This window comes from Gossypium hirsutum, chromosome A06, assembly GCF_007990345.1.
Source record: "Gossypium hirsutum isolate 1008001.06 chromosome A06, Gossypium_hirsutum_v2.1, whole genome shotgun sequence".
Lineage (NCBI taxonomy): Eukaryota > Viridiplantae > Streptophyta > Magnoliopsida > Malvales > Malvaceae > Gossypium > Gossypium hirsutum.
In genome coordinates this window covers 11,235,233-11,256,574 of record NC_053429.1, presented here as the reverse complement: position 1 = coordinate 11,256,574, position 21,342 = coordinate 11,235,233, and the positions used below count along the sequence as shown (strand labels likewise).

General features: G+C 30.1%; 1 non-coding gene across 1 annotated transcript; it reads left to right on the top strand.

Annotated features, from left to right (window-relative positions):
• Window positions 1-20,992: 20,992 nt before the first annotated feature.
• Window positions 20,993-21,111, top strand: LOC121230918 (5S ribosomal RNA). The gene has a single exon (XR_005928990.1). It is a non-coding gene; the product is annotated as a 5S ribosomal RNA (ribosomal RNA).
• The last annotated feature ends 231 nt before the right edge of the window (window positions 21,112-21,342 follow it).

Genomic DNA, 21,342 nt, shown 5'->3' with positions numbered 1-21,342 from the left:
TTCCATTTAATTCACGTACAATTCAATGACATCAAATTCAAAACTAATACGTATTTACCATTTAACTCAATGTTTATTGATTATACCATTCAATAACACATTTATGAAATTCTCAATTTAGCAATGAAAATATCACTTTAGTTTGAATAACAATATCGTCCTGATATAAATACACTACCACTTATCCATTAACTTTAATTCTTTTGGGTCCATTTGTCACTTACCATCCTTAATCAAATTAGGGAACGGTCACGGAAAATTGAGTACTTCACTTTCACTTTGCCATAGTATAACTATGGTCTTACGTATGATCACTTATCACTTGTCCCTGATCAGATAAGTGTAGCCACCTATCACTTTGTTTCTTGATCAGATAAGTGTAGCCACTTATCACTTTGTCTCTTGATCAGATAAGTGTAGCTAAAGCTATCACTTATCACTTTTCACTTGTCACTTGATCAGATAAGTGTAGCCGAAGCTATCACTTATCACTTTGTCACTTGATCAGATAAGTATAGCCGAAGCTATTACTTATCACTTTCCACTTGTCACTTGATCAGATAAGTGTAGCTAAAGCTACCACTTATCACTTTGTCACTTGATCAGAAGTACTCAAATCCGGCGTTCCGCTCAATTTGATCATTTATTCATATATCAGGCTTACCAACATGTGTTAATTCATAAACCATTCATGGTATTATTTCATGCCAAATCATTTACTGAATATACCATACACACATACTATGAAACTTTATTTTCACACATGAGCTTAAACCATGACCAATAATGCACAAAAATAAGCATCATTCATATTTCATCGTTTATGAGTTATAATCAAACATATGACCATTTATACACGAATCATTCATATATTTCCCAATTTTCCTCCTCCTCCTCTCCATTCCACATCCTTAATGTGTATAACACACTTAAACAACATTAACCATAATTTCAATATTCACTAACATGTATATTCAAAGCTGTTTATCCGAGTCAGAGTCACTAAATTATTTTTATCTGGAGCTACAGAGCTCCAAATTAAGATCCGTTAATTTTTCCTGAAACTAGACTCACATATCTTTATACCATAAAATTTTCATAATTTTTGGTTCAGCCAAATAGTACAGTTTATTCTTTAAAGTTTCCCCTGTTTCGCTGTCTGACAGTTCCGACCACTCTTCACTAAAAATTAATTATCTCATTGTACAGAATTCGGATGATGTTTTAGCTTGTTTCTTATAAAAATAGACTCATTAAGGATTCTAACCATATAAACTATAACTCATAATCATTTTTGTACAATTTTTAATGATTTTCCAAAGTCAGAACAGGGGAACCCGAATTCATTCTGACCTTGTCTCACAAAATCTATTATATCTCATGATTTACAATTCCATTGCTCACATCATTTCTTTTATAAGAAACTAGACTCAATAAGCTTTAGTTTCATATTTTATTCATCCTATAATTCAATCTCTACAATTTTTGGTGATTTTTCAAAGTTACACTACTGCTGCTGTCCAAAACTGCTTTAGTGCAAAATGTTGATTTCCATTTTGCCCCAAATTTCACAGTTTATACAATTCGGTCCTTTCTCAATTAACCCCTCAATTAATCTAATTTTCTCAATTAGTACTTTACTAGACATTATAAGTTGTTACACAACTATTGAAATTCAGAATTTCCACATATAACTCTATCTTCAAACTCTTTTACTATTAGGTCCCAAACATTCACTTTCTATTCAATTCTTTCAATAAAATCAGCATATGAACAATTTAAAGCTCTAATTTCATGCTAAATCATCATATACTTCCAGCACATATTCATATCAACTTTCAACTTCTTTCATAAAATCAAAAACTAATGGATTTAACAAGTGGGCCTAGTTGTAAAAGTCATAAAAATACAAAAATTTCAAGAAATAGTCAAGAATTGAACTTACTTGTAATAAAAATATGAAGAACCAGCTTGAAGAAGCCCTTCCATGGTGTTTTAGCTGATGAGAATTCAGAAAAATGAAGAGAAATCTGGATAATTCCACTTGGGTCCTAACTTTATTAAGCAAAATTTGCAATTTTCCAATTTTGCCCTTAATTCTCCTTACTTTCTTGCTGATTTCATGCCTCGGCCGTCCAGCCCAAATAGACCTTGGGTCTATTTGCCTTTTAAGCCCTCTTCCTTTTATCATTTAAGCTATTTAATCATTTCTCAAAATTTTGCATTTGTTACAATTTAGTCCTTTTTGTTCAATTAATTATCGGAACTTTAAAATTTCTTAACGAAACTTTAATACTAACTTTTTAACACTCCATAAATATTTATAAAAATATTTATGGCTCAGTTTAAAATCCCCGAGGTCTTGATACCTCATTTCGATTCTAATTATTTTAATATTTATTTCTAGTGCACTATTCACTATTTCAAAAATTTTCCTAACTTCATATTTAACTTATACTTACTAAATTAATAATATTTTCTACCCATTTGTCGAATTTAGTGATCTCGAATCACCGTTCCGACACCTCTGAAAATTCAAGCCATTACATTTTTTTTTCGTCGGATTTGTGGTCCCGAAACCACTGTTCCGACTAAGCCTAAAATCGGGCTATTACAAAAGATTTTAAAGAAATTTTACATTAATAAAGCACATCCATTGAGTACCCCGATTGTTGTACGATCATTAGATGTAAATAATCGTCTTTGCGAGAATGATGAAGAGTTTTTTAATCTTGAAGTACCATATTTAATTGCCATAGGGGCATTGATATATCTTGCGAACTACACAAGACCTGATATAGCTTTCGTTGTAAACTTGCTAGCAATATTTAGTTCTTCTCTAACACGTAGATATGTAATGAAATTAAACATGTATTTAGTTATTTCAGAGAGATCATTGATATGAGGTTATTTTATTCAAATGATTCAAAATCTCTATTAGTCGGCTATGCTAATACTGATATTTATCGGATCCACATAAAGGTCGACCTTAAATGGGATATTTATTTACATGTGAAAGTACTGTCATATCATGACGTTCAACAAAGTAGATATTAACTACCACTTCTTCAAATCAAGCAGAAATAACTGCAATGCATGAGACAAACTGAGAGTGTGCTTGGCTAAGGTTATTAATCCAACATATCTAGAAGATATGTAATTTGCCTTTACAAAAAAAATATGCCAACTATTTTATACGAAGATAATGCAAATTGTATAGCTCAATTAAAGTGTGGTTACATCGAAGGTGACAGAACGAAACATATTTCACCAAAATTACTCTTTACTCATGATGTTGAGAAGAAAGATGATATAGAAGTTCAACAAATTTGTTCTAGTGATAATTTAACATATCCTTTTACCAATGCATTTCTAATTTCAATATTTGAAAGATTACTATACAAGATTGAAATGCATTAACTCAAAGATGTAATGTGATGTTGCCAGTAGGAGGAGTCAAAAAACACGTTGCACTTTTTTCTTTTAATCAAGGTTTAGTCCCACTGAGTTTTCTTGGTAAAGGTTTTTACCGAGATAACTTGTAATAATAGATTATGTACTCTTTTTCCTTTATTAGGTTTTTATCCCATAGAGTTTTTTCCTAATAAAGTTTTTAACTAGACAACTTTTAATAATAGATTATGGATATCTAAAGGGGAGTGTTGTAAATCCATTGATAAATGAATGTCCATACCCCCCCAAATTTATCATATTGTAACTCTTAAAGAATGAATGTTCATAACCCCTAAATTCATTATCTTGTAACCCCTAAATCATTTATAGGGTATCTTAATGTTGGTCTGTAACACCCCTTAACCTTAGACTGTCGCCGGAATAGGGTTGTGAGGCATTACAGAACATATCAAACAATTTACAATTAATTCAAAATAAATGACATACATATCTTGATTTAATCATAAAGTCCTTATAATGGACCCTCGAGGTCCAAATCACACGTTAGAATCGAATCGGGACTTGTTCGGGTACTCCAGAAATTTTTCGTAAATTTTTTAACTCAATATAACCCATTTATAAATATCTAACCTTCCCTACAAGTTTCAAACTGATACCAATCCAAAACCATTTGCACACTAAATATAACTAAATTTTGCCTATAACTTTGACTTAACCATATAATCAAATTACATTCACAAAATCATATAAATTTTACTAACTAGCTTTATTCATTTTTCTTCCCAAGTTTTAATACTAAACTTACCAAATTTGTCAAACCATTTCATTTAACTTAGTACCAAAACACCAAATATCATTTATGACAACCAAAATCATAAAACATTTTAAAGTGGCCATTACAACACTTATGTACATGCCACTTTCATTGAAGGAAGAAAACATCACCAAAATTTTTGTGCAAGAGTCGAGATTGTTCGGATGCTGGACCGGGACTCTAGACTCCTATTGACTTAGGCACGGAAAAAACCGTACGCTGAGTACTTCATACCCAGTGGTATTACCATAATTCAAATTATAATAATAATGGAATATAATTATTAAGCATATAACTATCCAATTTTTCAAATATCAATTCATTCTTAAACTTTCATTAATTAACAATAACAATATAATTTTTTTTAGCTATTCTTCAATTTCATTCACAAATCATATGTCTCAATTTCAATCACTACATGAACATTTAGTTCATGCCTTTCATTTTCAATCTCAATTTCAATCCACAATTCAACTTTTTCACATTTTCAATAGTACAATTGATAAGTCATAATATATACATATTCTTATCCCATGCTTGGCATATTTTTGGATAATTTATCATAAGATTTAGTGAATTTGATGCTCCTAATCCTTTAATTTCATTTTTTATACTTAGGTGAGCATAGGAAGGTGAAAAGAGCAAGAAACGGGCCAAAAATGGACAAAATAGGCTTATCTCAGTATTTCACACGGCCTAGACATTTTCACACAGGTAAACCACACGCCCGTGTGTATCACACGGGTAGGCTACACGCCTGTGTGTCATGGCCGTGTCGACTAAAAACCAAGTCAGAATTACACACGGCCTGAACACCATTACACAGGCGTGCCATACGGCCGTGTCCCTGTCGAGCCCAAGTCTAATTCTACTCGAAAAAGGCTAAGTTTGAGGGTTTTGAAGCATTCCAAAGTCTATATAAACACCCTAGAAAAGGATTAAAGGGGATACGCAGAGTAGAAGGCAGAAAATACTTAAGGATAGCCATTGGAATCAGCTCGGAAACAGGATCTACTTCAAGACTGAAGATCTCCATTCAATTTCCTTAGAAGTTCTTTGGGTTCTTTCTATTTTGTTGTTTTCCCAATCTTAAGATGTTTTCCATTATTATGAACTAAACTCCCTAAATACTTAAGGGAGATGAAGCCTAGGACGAATCTTATTACTATTTGAATTATATGATAAATACTTGTTCTTATTCTTAATTATGAGTTCTAATTCTAGTTTTAATATTACAAGATATTAATTCAGGTTTTGATGTGCTTATTCAGTGGATCAAAAGTCCCTGTTTAATAGTAGATTCTTCATAATTAAGTGGAGTTGCATACAATCCTAGAGATAAGACGACATAAATCTGCCGGATTAGAGTCAAATCTAATAAAGGAATCAATAAGTCGAGTTGAAAAAGATTTCAGTTAATCAACCTAGAGTTAGTTGTTTTTAGTCTCGAGAGGGATAATAACATAAATCAGGGATTTCTACGGATTAAGTCAAGTGAATAAATCGTCTAATTCAGAAGTAAATAGTGAAGTCTAGGTGGATTCTTCATTGAGTATTGTCTTCTCCATAGGTTTTCCAAAAAGTATTTTCCAACTTTTACTTCTGTCGCGTTCTTAGTTAATTAGATAATTAGTTTTAGTTAAAAATATTCCTTTAATTTTTAGGCTAGATAATAAAAAGATAGTAATTACTAGTACTTTTAGTCCTAGTGGATACGATATTTTCGGTCTCACCATAATTATACTACTGTTCGATAGGTGCGCTAGCCTTAGTCGAAGTTTTAGTTAGTTTAGCGACCATCAACAATCAATCAAATTCATTTAATTTTTCACATTTCGATTATTCACCCTATTAACAAACACCGACTTTGACGGATACACGGATTCCAATGCAAACACACTAGTACGACACATTGTGCCAAAAATGGTACAAAGTACCTGATCAATATACGACACATAAGTGCCTGAAGCGACACACGAGGTGCCTGATATGACACACGAGGTGTCTAATATATGACACATAAAGTGCCTGATCGGCAAAGCCGATAAACCCCGTACTCTTCCAAATCTTATTGTAACACTCCCTAATCCTTTACAGTCAGTACAGTTCAAACATGAATAATACAGAACTAATTATTAAGCAATTCAAGAATTTAACCTACTGTCTCTGTAATGGGCCCTCGAGACTCGAATTAGAAGATAAAAATAAATCGGGACTCAATCAGGAGCTTATAAGATTTTTCGTAAAATTTTAAAATTTCTTTTAATGAACAGTAACACACGCCCGTGTGGTCTAGATGACACGCCCGTGTGTTCCATAACACACCCATGTGGGCACACCGTGTGGCTCACACGGCCTGGACACGCCCGTGTCCTCTACCCTTAGAGCTCTCTGACTTATTACCCATGAATAAATTGATTTCACACAACCAAGTCACACGCCCGTGTACTTAGCCCTTGTGGATTTATTTTCCAATTCGAATCTAGTGCAATTTTCACACGGCCGTATCGCATGCCCATGTTTAAGACCGTGTCATCCACAAGGCTGAGACAAACGCCCATGTCTCTGCCCGTGGGGAAAAAACCTGGACATACTGAATTGTAACATTTTAGATATAGGGGACACACGGCCTAACAACATGCCTATGTGCAAGCCGTGTGTCTTACACGGTCTGGTCACACGCCTGTGTACTAGGCTGTGTAGACTCAATAATGAGCCTTTCACACTTTACTAGCTAACCCTGCAAATTTCAAACCACAACCAATACAAAAACCAATACTAAACCAATCCAAACACATTTTATATATTATCCAATACTTTACTTAAAACACTTTTCTTGTATCATTATCAATTGTCAATTTACTTATTTCACTATTACAATCACAATACAAAATAACACACTTAAGACATCCTAGGTACATGTCATTATCAACAATTAACATGCTTTACCTTATTGAGTTCGGGATCGGCCTAAGATGCTGATTCAATAGTCTGGCCTTAACCTAACTTGCGTACGGAAACAAACTGTACGCTGAGTATGAACTCAGTGGTATTTCTATAAACTGATACTTAAATCAGTAATAAATCATATACCAATGAACTTTGAGATTTCAATCTAATAATCTTAATAGTTCAATCATTTGTTTTCATTTTATAATACTAAATTCTTAACTTATTAATCAATTTCAATAAAATATATACAGTTTCAGTGTTTGTTCAATATCAATCGATTTTTCATTATCATTCAACCAATATTCAGTATCATTTAGACATTTAGTAACTGTCCAATATTCAGTAACAATCAATTGATCTTTATTGTTCAGTAACAGTCAGTCATCAGTAATAATCAATTATTTAGTAACAGTCGTTTATTCAATATCAGTCAATTATTCAGTAGTAGTCAGTTATTCAGTAACAGTCATTGATTCAGTAACAGTCAATTATTCAGTAGCGGTCAATTTTCAGTACCTTTATTTACCTCTACTAACATGACTCGGACATGGACGGATATGCGGATCCAACGCACACACCAGGATAGCACACAGTGTTTCATCAGCTGAAGCCGGAATACACCGCGTCAGTAACGGTAATAGTAACAGTAGTAGTACGGTACACAGAGTACCTCATCGGAACAAATCCGGAATAGTAATAGTAACAATAAGGTACGGAGTACCTCTTCGGAACAAATCCAGAACAGTAACAGTAAGGCGTCACTTATGATGTCTCATTGACACAAAGTTGGAATATCCCTGAACACTTTCAATCCTATGGCATGCTAACTATATCCGACTTAGCCCGATACTGTTAATAAGGTATTTAACCAATTTTTGGTTTTCAATCAATATGTATATATTTCAATTAATCACATAATTTAATAAATCAATACAATTCAATATAATTCAATTCACTTTTCATTAACATATAATTAAATTCCACAATAAACACTTATTCATAATTATTTCACCACAATTTCAAATTAATTCATTTCAATAATAAACACGATACCAATAATTCACACTTTAATTATTTACCATAACATTCATTCAAAATATAACAATTAATAATAAAATTCACTCTTTAATTCCAATCAATATTTATTCCTATTCAAATATTTAACTTTAAATACTTACTATACTTATCAAGTAATAAATTCAACAATTAAGTATTAAGTTCGAATTATAGAAATACTAACCGTAATTTTCGAGCTATCCCTCGTCGGCTTTGTCTTTTCCTTCCCTAGCTGAGATTTTCCGGCACAACACTAGCTACGGAAATCAATTAAATATTGTCAATACATTACCATTCAATTTTCATAGTAAATATTTCAATTTCTATCCAACTTTTGCCTACATTCCAATTTAGTCCCTAAACGAAGACTAACTTTTATTCTTCACATTTAACTCAATATTTTCATTCAATTTTCACTTTAAACTAATTTCAACTCTTTAATTTCATCATAAATCCATAAATTCAAAATTCTTTCAATTTAGTCCTTACTATTCAAAACTTATAATTTATTTTACAATTCAATCCTTATTTCACTTCTAACTTGAATTTCTATCAATTTAGCCCTTAATTCATCATTTTATTCATCATGAGCAATATCTAGAAATCTAATAATTTTTAAAATATCCACTTAATTTAATCAAAACCTTGTTCCAAGGCTTCCAAAACATCATAATTAAGTAAAAAGGGCTAAATTGACTTACCTATTAAAGTTTGAAGCTTCTAAATCCCAATTCTCCCTTTTCTTTTTCTTTCCCCTTTTCTTCCTTCTTTTCCCGTTTGCTATTTTGTTTCTTTTTCTTTTGTTTCCTTTCTTTCTTTTATTTCATTTACTATATATATATATAATAACTTAATAATATACTTATATAATAAGTAAACATACATGTATTTTACAAATGTATATATATTAATATTACACATGTCACCATATATACCATACATTTGTCAACTTTTAATTTATTTATCACATAAAATCTTATAATATAATTATTTAATTAATAAATATCTTTTGTTTAATAATAAATATCTATTAATAATTAAATACATGTATTACAAATGTATGTCTTTTTATTTATACACTTGTATCAAATCATTGCTATACGCTTGTCTTTATTTAATTTATTCATAATATAATATAAATTTAATAATAAAAATCATAATAATAAATTAATCAATTAATCTAAGAAAATCTTAAATTTTTTCATTCATTGCTGTGCCTATTTGGTCCTTTTTATTTTCTTTTAGTCTATAATTAAACTTTTACACTTCATTCAATTTAGTCCTTTTTTCTAATCACTCTTAATTAAGTTAAATTCACTTAATTAAACTCTAATTAACCACTCATTTTACGTCGTAAATATTTTTAATAAATATTTACAAATCTATTTTTCAGAAATGGAGACTCGAAAATTCACTTTCCGATAACAGTAAAATTTGGGTCATTACATTTCTCCCCTTTTAATAAATTTCGTCCTCGAAATTTACCTGAAAGAGAGATGGGGGTTCATTGATCTCACTGTTTCTTTCGGTTCATGTGTTGCTTCCTTAGTATTATAACTTTACCTTTCAATCTAGTACCTCAATCGATTCTTTTCCTTCATACAATGAATCAGTTCAAATTTCAATATCCTTTGCCGAGGTAACATGTGGAAGATCTGATCTATATCTTTTGAGTACCAAATCTTGAAAAAATCTTATAAATTTTCTGTAATTTCAAAGGCGATACCAACCAATATGTTACCAGTCTGACCTTTCTACAATTTCACATAGCCCAACAGAATGAGAGCTCAATTTCCCTTTTTCATCCAGTCCTCAAAGTTTTCTTCCACTGTGAAACTTTAAAAAAAAATACCTTATCATTAGCAGAATACTCGATATCTCGACATTTCAAATTCACATATGATTTTCGTCTGTCAAAAGTTGCTTTCAGTTTATCTTGAATCTTCTGACAGTATTCCCTGTTTTTTGAATAAATTCTAGCTCAATCATTTTTCTTTCACTTAATACCCATATAGAATTTCTGATAATCAAATACCGTCTTTAAACTATCTCGAATCACTTCCACTTTTTCCTCGATTTCTCGAATCAAACAACTCTGCATATTCCTTTTTCACCATATTCAATCAAATACTGTGCAATTTTTCATTCATAATCATACGAAGCCTCATACAATGCTGAAAACTGTTATCGCGTACCCAGAACTTCTTATACTCGTTTTAGAATCATAATGTAAACCATGTATCTCAATCAGAAATAATAAAAACTGACATACCATGAAATCTGACAATTTTAGAAACCTATATTTCAAACAATTATTATGTAAGAAACTTATTCATACTGAGATAAAATATGCAGATTTTTCCATACCTTCGATGATTATTCAAATATTATCTTTCCTTTTCGTAGATAAAGATAATTCCAATTCAAACCCATGAAAATTCTATCCCATTTCCATTATGATATCATTACTGACTGTAACAGTTCTGAATTCTTTAGTACAGCTTCTGTTTCTAAATAGTAGACAATCATCAAATCCAATCTAAAATTTTAATCAAAAGTCATCTATATACTATACACATTTAATCGGTAACTCGTTATCACGTTTCTGAACTTTGCAGATATGTTGTAAAGAAGTCAGTTTAACTTTTATCTCAACTAAAATTGAGTCATCTTCAAATGAAAACAGTCAGATGTTCATAGCTCATAACACAAAACAAAGCTTTCTATTCTGAATATACATACCTTCATTTGTCTTTCTCAAATGATAATTAATTATCATATCTTGATCTTTTAATGCAAGAACAATAACTACCATTTCCGAATCAGGTATCAAATAATTCTTCCCATGTGATTCTAACCTTTCGTAACATAAACCATTAGTTTACTTTCTTGTATCAAAATACTGCTATCTCTGTAAATTACAAGTTTCTTCATCGGATTTCGGGCTAAACCAGAACTAGTGCTTCAGTTAACTGAGCTCTCAACTAATCAAAACATTGCTGACATTTATCAGATCATTCCAATACTATATCTTTCTATAGTAATCATATCATCCAAAAATCCCGTTTTCAAATTTCTGGTAATAATCGACTAGTTTCAAAAAACTTTTGATTTCAGATATGCTTTTCAATATCATTTCAAGCACAAGATCTATAGCACATTCAGCTTCTTCAATCAACAGTAGTTTGGGTAACTTTTATAGAAACACATCAGAATTCTTTCGCACTATTGCCACAGATTTAAGCCTTAACTTGAAGACTTTAATATCCAATACATAAGCAAAGTAAGTACCATAACCCTTTTTCCAGCACATTTCTGTTTTGACATGATCAATATCTCAATAGGTAAATCATTCAATCTTCTCTGATTCAAAACAAAAAATTTCATCATCCTAACTTCGCAAAATAATATACTTTGCTTATAATTTACCACAACATCATACAGAATTAACCATTCCATTCTCAAGGTCACATCAAACAGTAATAACATCAAATCGAAAAGAAAACAGTATCCTAGTATCATTATCAAACAGTTCCTACAGATCTTATCAGCCAATAAATACTAATTCAGAAAATTTGATACTTCCACCATAATTCAGTGAACTCAACAGGCAAGTCTTTAGCAAATACTGAATTCATGCAGTCATAGGAATAAGTCAAACCAAGATCAATTTAGAATAATCATACCAGTGTCAATAAAGAAGAAAATACTTGTAATGACATCCAGTAGAGATAAATCTTCTTATATATAATTAACATATGCCCTGACTGATGTTCATTCTCTAGATTTTTCAGTGAAGTCCTTTGTCACGCTTCAACTATCACTCATATTTCTGAGGTTACAGGGTGATCTACCTCTAGTAACTGTGTTACTTAGTCTTGAAGTTTAAATAGTATCCTTTTCAAATTTCTTCAAACAATCACTAGGATAATAATCAAAAGGATCATATTCAACACATGTTCCACTTTTTATTCTACATTTTCCTTACCTACTACAGATGTAGCTCAAGATCTTGGACTGAAGCATCCGGTATCTCAATCTTTTACTTGAAGTTTTAATTTCCATTTCAATCTGTCATTCCTTTTTACTAAACTCTTCAACTTTATGTCTTCATTTAAACCATCTTCAAACCACTTGTACCTTACAGTTTCTGTCGGAATACTCCCTTTGGTATATTTATTCAATCAGACAAATTCCCTTTATACACAGTTACAGTCATATAACTCTGTTTAAGCTTCAAGAATTCTTCACATATCTGATCAAGAAATCTCTGGTTGATATATATATTTCTTTCAAAACTCATTTTGGAAAATCTCCAAATAACCCTTTCTTAATCACAAAATAAATCGGCATTTTCCACCACTGGTAAGCTGAGTCTTTTAATAGAAATATCATACATTCCTAACATTTATTCGGTGAACAAAACAATTCATTCAAAACCCTGATAATGTTCTTTAACCAAATTTCAGTTCTTTTAAGATCATTTTCAGCTGGAATTCTCAATTCTTGCACACTATATTTACGGAGTATTAACAACAGATAACTTACCCGTTCAAACAAGCTCTGTACCTTGAAGCACTTCGAGAATCGATTGAGAAACAGGAGGGGTAGATGTCGTAGCAGATATAGTTTCTTCTACTCACTGAAGAGCATCAGTTATAATTTTAAATAATTATGTACAATCTCTTTCTCTGTTATTTCATCAGTCAACATTCAGTAATTAATTACTCATTGAGTTAATACTCAATATTACCAATTTAATTTCTATCTAATTCACGAGACTCTTTGTCTCTAGTATACATTTCATTATCAATATCATTGATATATTCATTTAAGATTTTCAACTATAAAACAGAAACAAACAAATATATTAGCATCTGACCCAACTCAATTTCAACTCAACTATGGCATGTACCTTTAGACTCAATTTCAAGCTAGATTTAGTCCTAGAATCTACTAAACCTAAATAGCTCTGATACCATTAAATGTAATACTCCCTAATCTTTTACCGTCGCTGGTACAAGATTATGGAGTATTACCGGTCAGTACAGTTCAAACATGAATAATACAAAAATAATTATTAAGCAATTCAAGAATTCGCCCTACTATCTCTGTAATGGGCCCTCGAGACCCGAATTGGAAGATAAAAATAAATCGAAATTCAATCGGGAGCTTATACGATTTTTTGTAAAATTTTAAAATTTCCTTTAATGAATAGTACTACACGTCCGTGTGGTCTAGATAACACGCCGTGTGTTCCATAACACGCCCGTGTGTTCCATAACACACCCATGTGGGCACACCGTGTGGCTCACACGGCCTGGACACGCCCGTGTCCTCTACCCTTAGAGCTCTCTGACTTGTTACCCATGAATAGATTGATTTCACACAGCCAAGTCACATGCCCGTGTACTTAGCTCTTGTGGATTTATTTTCCAATTCGAATCTAGTGCAATTTTCACACGGCCGTATCGCACGCCCGTGTTGAAGACCATGTCATCCACAAGGCTGATATACAAGCCCGTGTATCTGTCCGTGGGGAAAAAACCTGGACATACTGAATTGTAACATTTTAGATGCAGTGGACACACGGCCTAACAACATACCCGTGTGCAAGCCGTGTGTCTCACACGGTCTGGTTACATGCCCGTGTACCAGGCCGTGTGGACTCAACAATGAACCTTTCACACTTTACTAGCTAACCCTGCAAATTTCAAACCACAACCAATACAAATACCAATACTACACCAATCCAAACACATTTTATATATTATCCAATACTTTACTTAAAACACTTTTCTTGTATCATTATCAATTGTCAATTTACTTATTTCACTATTACAATCACAATGCAAAATAACACACTTAAGACATCCTAGGTACATGCCATTATCAACAATTAACATGCTTTACCTTATTGAGTTCTGGATCGGCTTAAGATGCTGGTTCAATAGTCTGGCCTTAACCTAACCTTTGCACGGAAACAAGCTATACACTGAGTATGAACTCAGTAGTATTTCTATAAACCGATACTTAAATCAGTAATAAATCAAATACCAATGAACTTTGAGATTTAAATCTAATAATCTTAATAGTTCAATCATTTGTTTTCATTTTATAATACTAAGTTCTTAACTTATTAATCAATTTCAATAAAATATATACAGTTTTAGTGTTTGTTCAATATCAATCGATTTTTCATTATCATTCAACCAATATTCAGTATCATTTAGATATTTAGTAACTGTCCAATATTCAGTAACAATCAATTGATCTTTATTGTTCAGTAACAGTCAATCATCAGTAATAATTAGTTATTCAGTAACGGTCGTTTATTCAATATCAGTCAATTATTCAGTAGTAGTCAGTTATTCAGTAACAGTCATTGATTCAGTAACAGTCGATTATTTAGTAGCGGTCAAATTTCAGTACATTTATTTACCCCTATTAACATGACTCGGACATGGACGGATACGTGGATCCAATGCACACACCGGGATAACACACAGTGTTTCATCAGTCGAAGCCAGAATACACCGCGTCAGTAACGGTAATGGTAACAGTAACAGTAACAGCAACAATAGCATTACGGTACACAGAGTACCTCATCAGAACAAATCTGGAACAGTAACAGTAAGGTGACACTTATAGTGTCTCATCGACACAAAGTCGGAATATCCCTGAACACTTTCAATCCTATGGCATGACAACTATACCCGACTTAGCCTGATACTGTTAATAGGGTATTTAACCAATTTTCGGTTTTCAATCAATATGTATATATTTCAATTAATCACATAATTTAATAAATCAATACAATTCAATATAATTCAATTCACTTTTTATTAACATATAATCAAATTCCACAATAAACACTTATTCATAATTATTTCACCACAATTTCAAATCAATTCATTTCAATAATAAACACAATACCAATAATTCACACTTTAATTATTTACCATAACATTCATTCAAAATATAACAATTAATAATAAAATTCACTCTTTAATTCCAGTCAATATTTATTCCTATTCAAATATTTACCTTTAAATACTTACTATACTTATCAAGTAATAAATTCAACAATTAAGTATTAAGTTTGGATTATAGAAATACAAACCGTAATTTTCGAGCTATCCCTTGTCGGCTTATTTTTTGGCACAACACTAGCTACGGAAATCAATTAAATATTATCAATACATTACCATTCAATTTTCATAGTGAATATTTCAATTTCTATCCAACTTTTGCCTAAATTCCAATTTAGTCTGTAAACCAAGACTAACTTTATTCTTCACATTTAACTCAATATTTTCATTCAATTTCCACTTTAAACTAATTTCAATTCTTTAATTTCATCATAAATCTATAATTTTGAAGTTCTTTCAATTTAGTACTTACTATTCAAAACTTATGATTTACTTTACAATTCAATTCTTTATTTCACTTCTAACTTGAATTTCTATCAATTTAGCCCTTAATTCATCATTTTATTCATCATGAACAATATCTAGAAATCTAATAATTTTCAAAATATCCACTTAATTTTCATCAAAACCTTGTTCCAAGGCTTCCAAAACATCAGAATTAAGTAAAAAAAGGGATAAATTGACTTACCTATTAAAGTTTGAAGCTTCCAAATCCTAATTCTCCCTTTTCTTTTTCTTTCCCCTTTTCTTCCTTCTTTTCCCTATTGCTATTCTGTTTCTTTCTCTTTTGTTTCCTTTCTTTCTTTTATTTCATTTACTATATATATATATATAATAACATTTACTATATATATATATATAATAACTTAATAATATACTTATATAATAAGTAAACATACATATATTTTACAAATGTATATATATTAATATTACAAATGTCACCATATATACTATACATTTGTCAACTTTTAATTTATTTATCATATAAAATCTTATAATATAATTATTTAATTAATAAATATCTTTTGTTTAATAATAAATATCTATTAATAATTAAATACATGTATTACAAATGTATGTATTTTTATTTATAAACTTGTATCAAATCATTGCCATACACTTGTCTTTATTTAATTTATTCATCATATAATATAAATTTAATAATAAAAATCATAATAATAAATTAATCAATTAATCTAAGAAAATCTTAGATTTTTTCATTCATTGTCGCCTCAATTAATACATTAGGCATAATTACCTTTTTGGTCCTTTTTATTTTCTTCTAGTCTATAATTAAACTTTCACACTTCATTCAATTTACTCCTTTTTTCTAATCACTCTTAATTAAGTTAAATTCATTTAATTAAACTCTAATTAACCACTCATTTTACTTCGTAAATATCTATTATCCATTTTTCAGAAATGGAGACCAGAAAATTCACTTTTCGATAATAATAAAATTTGGGTCATTACACCTATGGCATGCCAACAATAACCGACTCAGCCTGACTAGTTAATAGGATATTCAAATCATTTCTCAATTTCAATTTCACTTTCAATGTACAATTCAATTCGATATAATTTTCCACTTTCCAACAATATACTATCAAATATTCATGCATAATCATACTGCATCTCAATTTCATTTAATTCAATATTGACACTTACCCTATAATTTTACTACCATACACATAAATTTAAATATAACATTTAATAAATAGTAGTTTGAATTATAGTAATACAAACCGTGAATTTCTTGTTTTAGTCATCGATAGCTTTCTCCTTTCCTTTGTGTGCCGATGCCTCGAATTCCTTGTTAGCTACGAAAATAATAATTTACACTATCAATTACAGCACTAATTAATAATAATAATTGAATTTCTATCTCATTTATACCTTAATTCCAATTTAATCCTAATTAACTCATTTACTTTTCTAACTCAATTCATACTTTATTTCTATTCAATTTCCTTCCATATTCTACTTAACTATCTAATGTTCATTATAAAACCCTAATTTAAAACTTCTTTCAATTTAATCCCTACAACACGAAACTTATAATCTAGTTTACAATTTAATCCTTTAATCAATTCTAACTTAAAATTCATTCAATTAAACCCCTAGTTCATTATTTTGTTCAACATGAACTATGTTCAAAAACCTAAAAACTTCCAAAACCTCAACTTAATTTCAACAAAACTTTGTTCTAAAACTTCTAAAACATCAAATTTAAGTAAAAAGGACTTAATTAACTTACCAATTAAAGCTTTAAACCTTCAAACCCTAGTTTTTCCTTTTATTTTTCTTTTCTTCTTTCCTTTCTCCCTATTTCGAAAGCTTGTGTTTCTTTTCTCCTTTTGTTTCTTTTGTTATTTTACTTTATTTCATATATATATATATTAGTTAATAGTTTTAATAATAATACATTATAATAATAATATAATATAATAATATTTAATTCATAAATATTTTTTACTTAAATTATAAGAAAATATTTTATTTTATAACAAGTGTATTTATATATATTTTACACATGTACCATTAATCATTATACAATTGTCTTCATTTTAATAATAATAATAATAATAATAATAATTTAATATAAAACTATAATAATTATAATAAATATCTATTTAATAACAAATATATATATCACAATTGTACATAGAAATATTTTTTTTACATTTGTATATTATCATGATCATCCATCTGTCTTTCTTTTATTTATTTATCATACAAAGATCTTATTATATAATTATTTAATTAATAAATATATTTTAACTTAAATTTTAAGTAAATAAATAATTATATACAAATGTATATATATACATTATTACACTTGTACGATCTTACCACCATACACTTGTCTTAATTTATTTTATTTCATAATATAATAATAATATTTAAATAGAAAACTATAATAATAATTGTTATAGGCCAATTTTGGGCCATTCATAAACTACTCAGCCCAAATACATTACAATTAAACCCCTAAACCCAAGACCCAATACAACAAACCCAATAACTAAAACCTACCCAAACCCATAAAACCCAAAACCCAATTATAGAAGCCCCAAACCCCATTAGCCTAATTACCCCTAACCCTAACTAGCTCTCAACCGAAACCCTAACAAACCCTAGCCGACTCAGCCACTTGCCCATCTGCCCTCTGACAGCACTGCAACACCGATCACCAACCGGTCATGTCTCCACCGTTTGCCCATCCCCTGCAATCAGACAAGACAGAAACTAATAGAAAATGGAATTGTAAGGCTATAAAAAGCCATGAAAATCAATGTAAAAGGGATTCGGCAATCAAAAATAAAAAAATAGTGACCATCAATATTCACAAGCAGCATAGATTGAGACTTAAACAATCTAAAAATACAGAAGCAATAGTGAGTATTCGAAGGAAAACAAAAGCAAACGGAAAAAAGGTTAATTTTTTAATTTTTCTTCTATTTTTTTTTCCGATTTTCGCATATATATATACACATATTTCTTTATTTTTTCTGTTAATATAAACATAATATATATATTTTAAAACTAAAAAAAAAACTAAAAAAAAACAATACCTTTTGAACTTCCGCGGTGGCCGGCGACGGACGGTGGCCGACGATCGGCCGGTGACTGGCCCTGGGGCCGGGTTCCCTCTCCCAATCCTTTTCTCTCTTTTTTTTCTCTCTTCTCCCCTCTTAAATGAAATTTAAAAAAATTATCTTTTATAGGGGACCAAAACGGTGCGTTTTGGTCCCCCCTGTTTAACATAAAAACGACGTTGTTTTGACCCCGGGTCGGGCCGACCCGCCCGCTCCGATCAGGATCCGCGTGTTTTTTAAACAGAAGGGCTATTTGCGCATTTAGCCCTTCCGCTTTTTCATGCATTTACAATCAGGTTTTTTTTCTTTTAATTCGGCCCTGGATTCTGTTGAGCCTTTCAATTTAGCCCCTGGCCATGTGCATCGCTTTAAATACTTTGGGCAAATTGCCCTTTTGGCCCCCCACATTTTTATGCGCGCTCAAATAAATCCCTTCCTCATCATTTTCTTGTAAATTGGCCCCGAAATTTAGTTTTTAAATTCAATTTCGTCCCTTTTCACCTTTTCTCGTTATTCTACTTTAATTTTAATATTATTTATCTATTATTATTGTTATTATTATTGTTTTTATTTATCAGTATTTCATTATTATTATTTTTACTTAATACTAATACGTATACATATTATATATCGTTATTAATAGTTTTTCTTTTTTTATATATTCTTCCTAATACTATATCATATATTTGTATATATTCTTTGGATATATTAGGCATATTTTAAAAGTTTTATATTGCGTATATACATATATACTTTTATAACTATATTATGAATACAATGTACATGTATTGTTATATTTATATTCTAATATTATTAGTTATTTATCTTTTATACTATTTTACGTATAATTCTATTACCATTATATATTTATAACCTCATCATTATTTGTATATGTGTATGTATCTATATAGCGTATGAATAGCTTTTTTTATATACATTATTATCATTTCTAGTATATATTTATATATAGTATATGTTTATATATTATCATGTATATTTTTATTTCTATTTTTATTTTTATTAGCCATATATTTTTTTACACTACTTCATTTATATATTTTTATCCTTATTTATTGTCATTAATCTTAGTAATAGGATTTTTTTATATATATCATTATTCCCAATATGTATACATTATGTAAATATTTAAATGTTATATTACATATGCATTTTTTACGTGTATATACTTTTTAATATTGTATTTTTATGTCATGTATATATTTCGAATATTATGTTATATTTTTACATATTATATCATGTATATATATTTTTTCATATACGCTATGTACATACATTTTTCAATATATATGTATATATTTTAATAGTACAAGTTATATATATTTTCTATTTTATGTATATATTTCAAATACTATATATAGTATATTTCTAACACTATTACTATTTATATATATATATGTATTTTGGCGTACATGCTCTTAATATCATTATTGCATATGTATATTCATTGTTTTCTCGTATTTGATACTATTATTACATTTAGTATCGCATGCATTTTCATTGTCTTTAATATTATTGTCATATATATTACGTGCCTTGACGTATTTCTAACTATTATCTTTCGTTTCCCGCCCATTTTTATATATCATCTCGTTGTTCACTATTTTAAAATGTTTATTCATGTTTTTTTATTTATTTCTATAAGCAAGGCAACGTACCGATTTAAACACTATGTCGCCGATTTCATCGCTATGTTGGGTGAACATCAATCGACTCGTGTTAAAACGGTATGTCCTTCTCAAAAAACCAAAAGATTAAAAATTTCTTATGTTTCAAACGGATCACGATTAGATCTTACATTGAGCTTGTATTTTTGAAAATCAAGACAACGCGTGTTTTACGAGATACCAATTTTGGGCGTCGCGAGGGTGCTAATACCTTCCTCGCGCGTAACCGACTCCTGAACCTTAATTTTTCTCTGGCTTTTGACGTAGACCTAAACTCGGCCTTCTTTTTATTTAAAAAATGAATGTCTTTTCAAAAGAAGATGATTCACTAGGTGTCCGATCACACCTCGAAAAAAGATCGGTGGCGACTCCCCTCTTCATTTTAAAATCAAATTTTAGTTTGTCAAGTTTTCACTAAATCGCCACAATTAGCGACCAAGCTAAAATTTTTACGTCTCTACAATAATTAATAATAATTATTATAATAAAAGATTAATAACAAAACCTTAAGATTTTTATACTCATTAACCGCCTCATTCTGGGTGTGATCATACCAGCACTAATGCACCGGATCCTATTAGAACTCCGCAGTTAAGCATGCTTGGGCGAGAGTAGTACTAGGATGGGTGACCTCCTGGGAAGTCCTCGTGTTGCACCCCTAAAAAAAATAGTCAAAAAAAAACCCGCCTCATTCTAAGCAATTAGTCTAATTTCTTATTTAGCCCCTTAAGTTTTTCTTTAATCTATAATTAAACTTTTACCTTTTATTCAATTTAATCTTTTTTCATAATTACTCTTAATTAAGCTAAATTCATCTGATTAAAACTTAATTAAGCTCACTACTAGACTCATAAATATTTCTAATAATTTTTTACGAACTCAGTTTACTA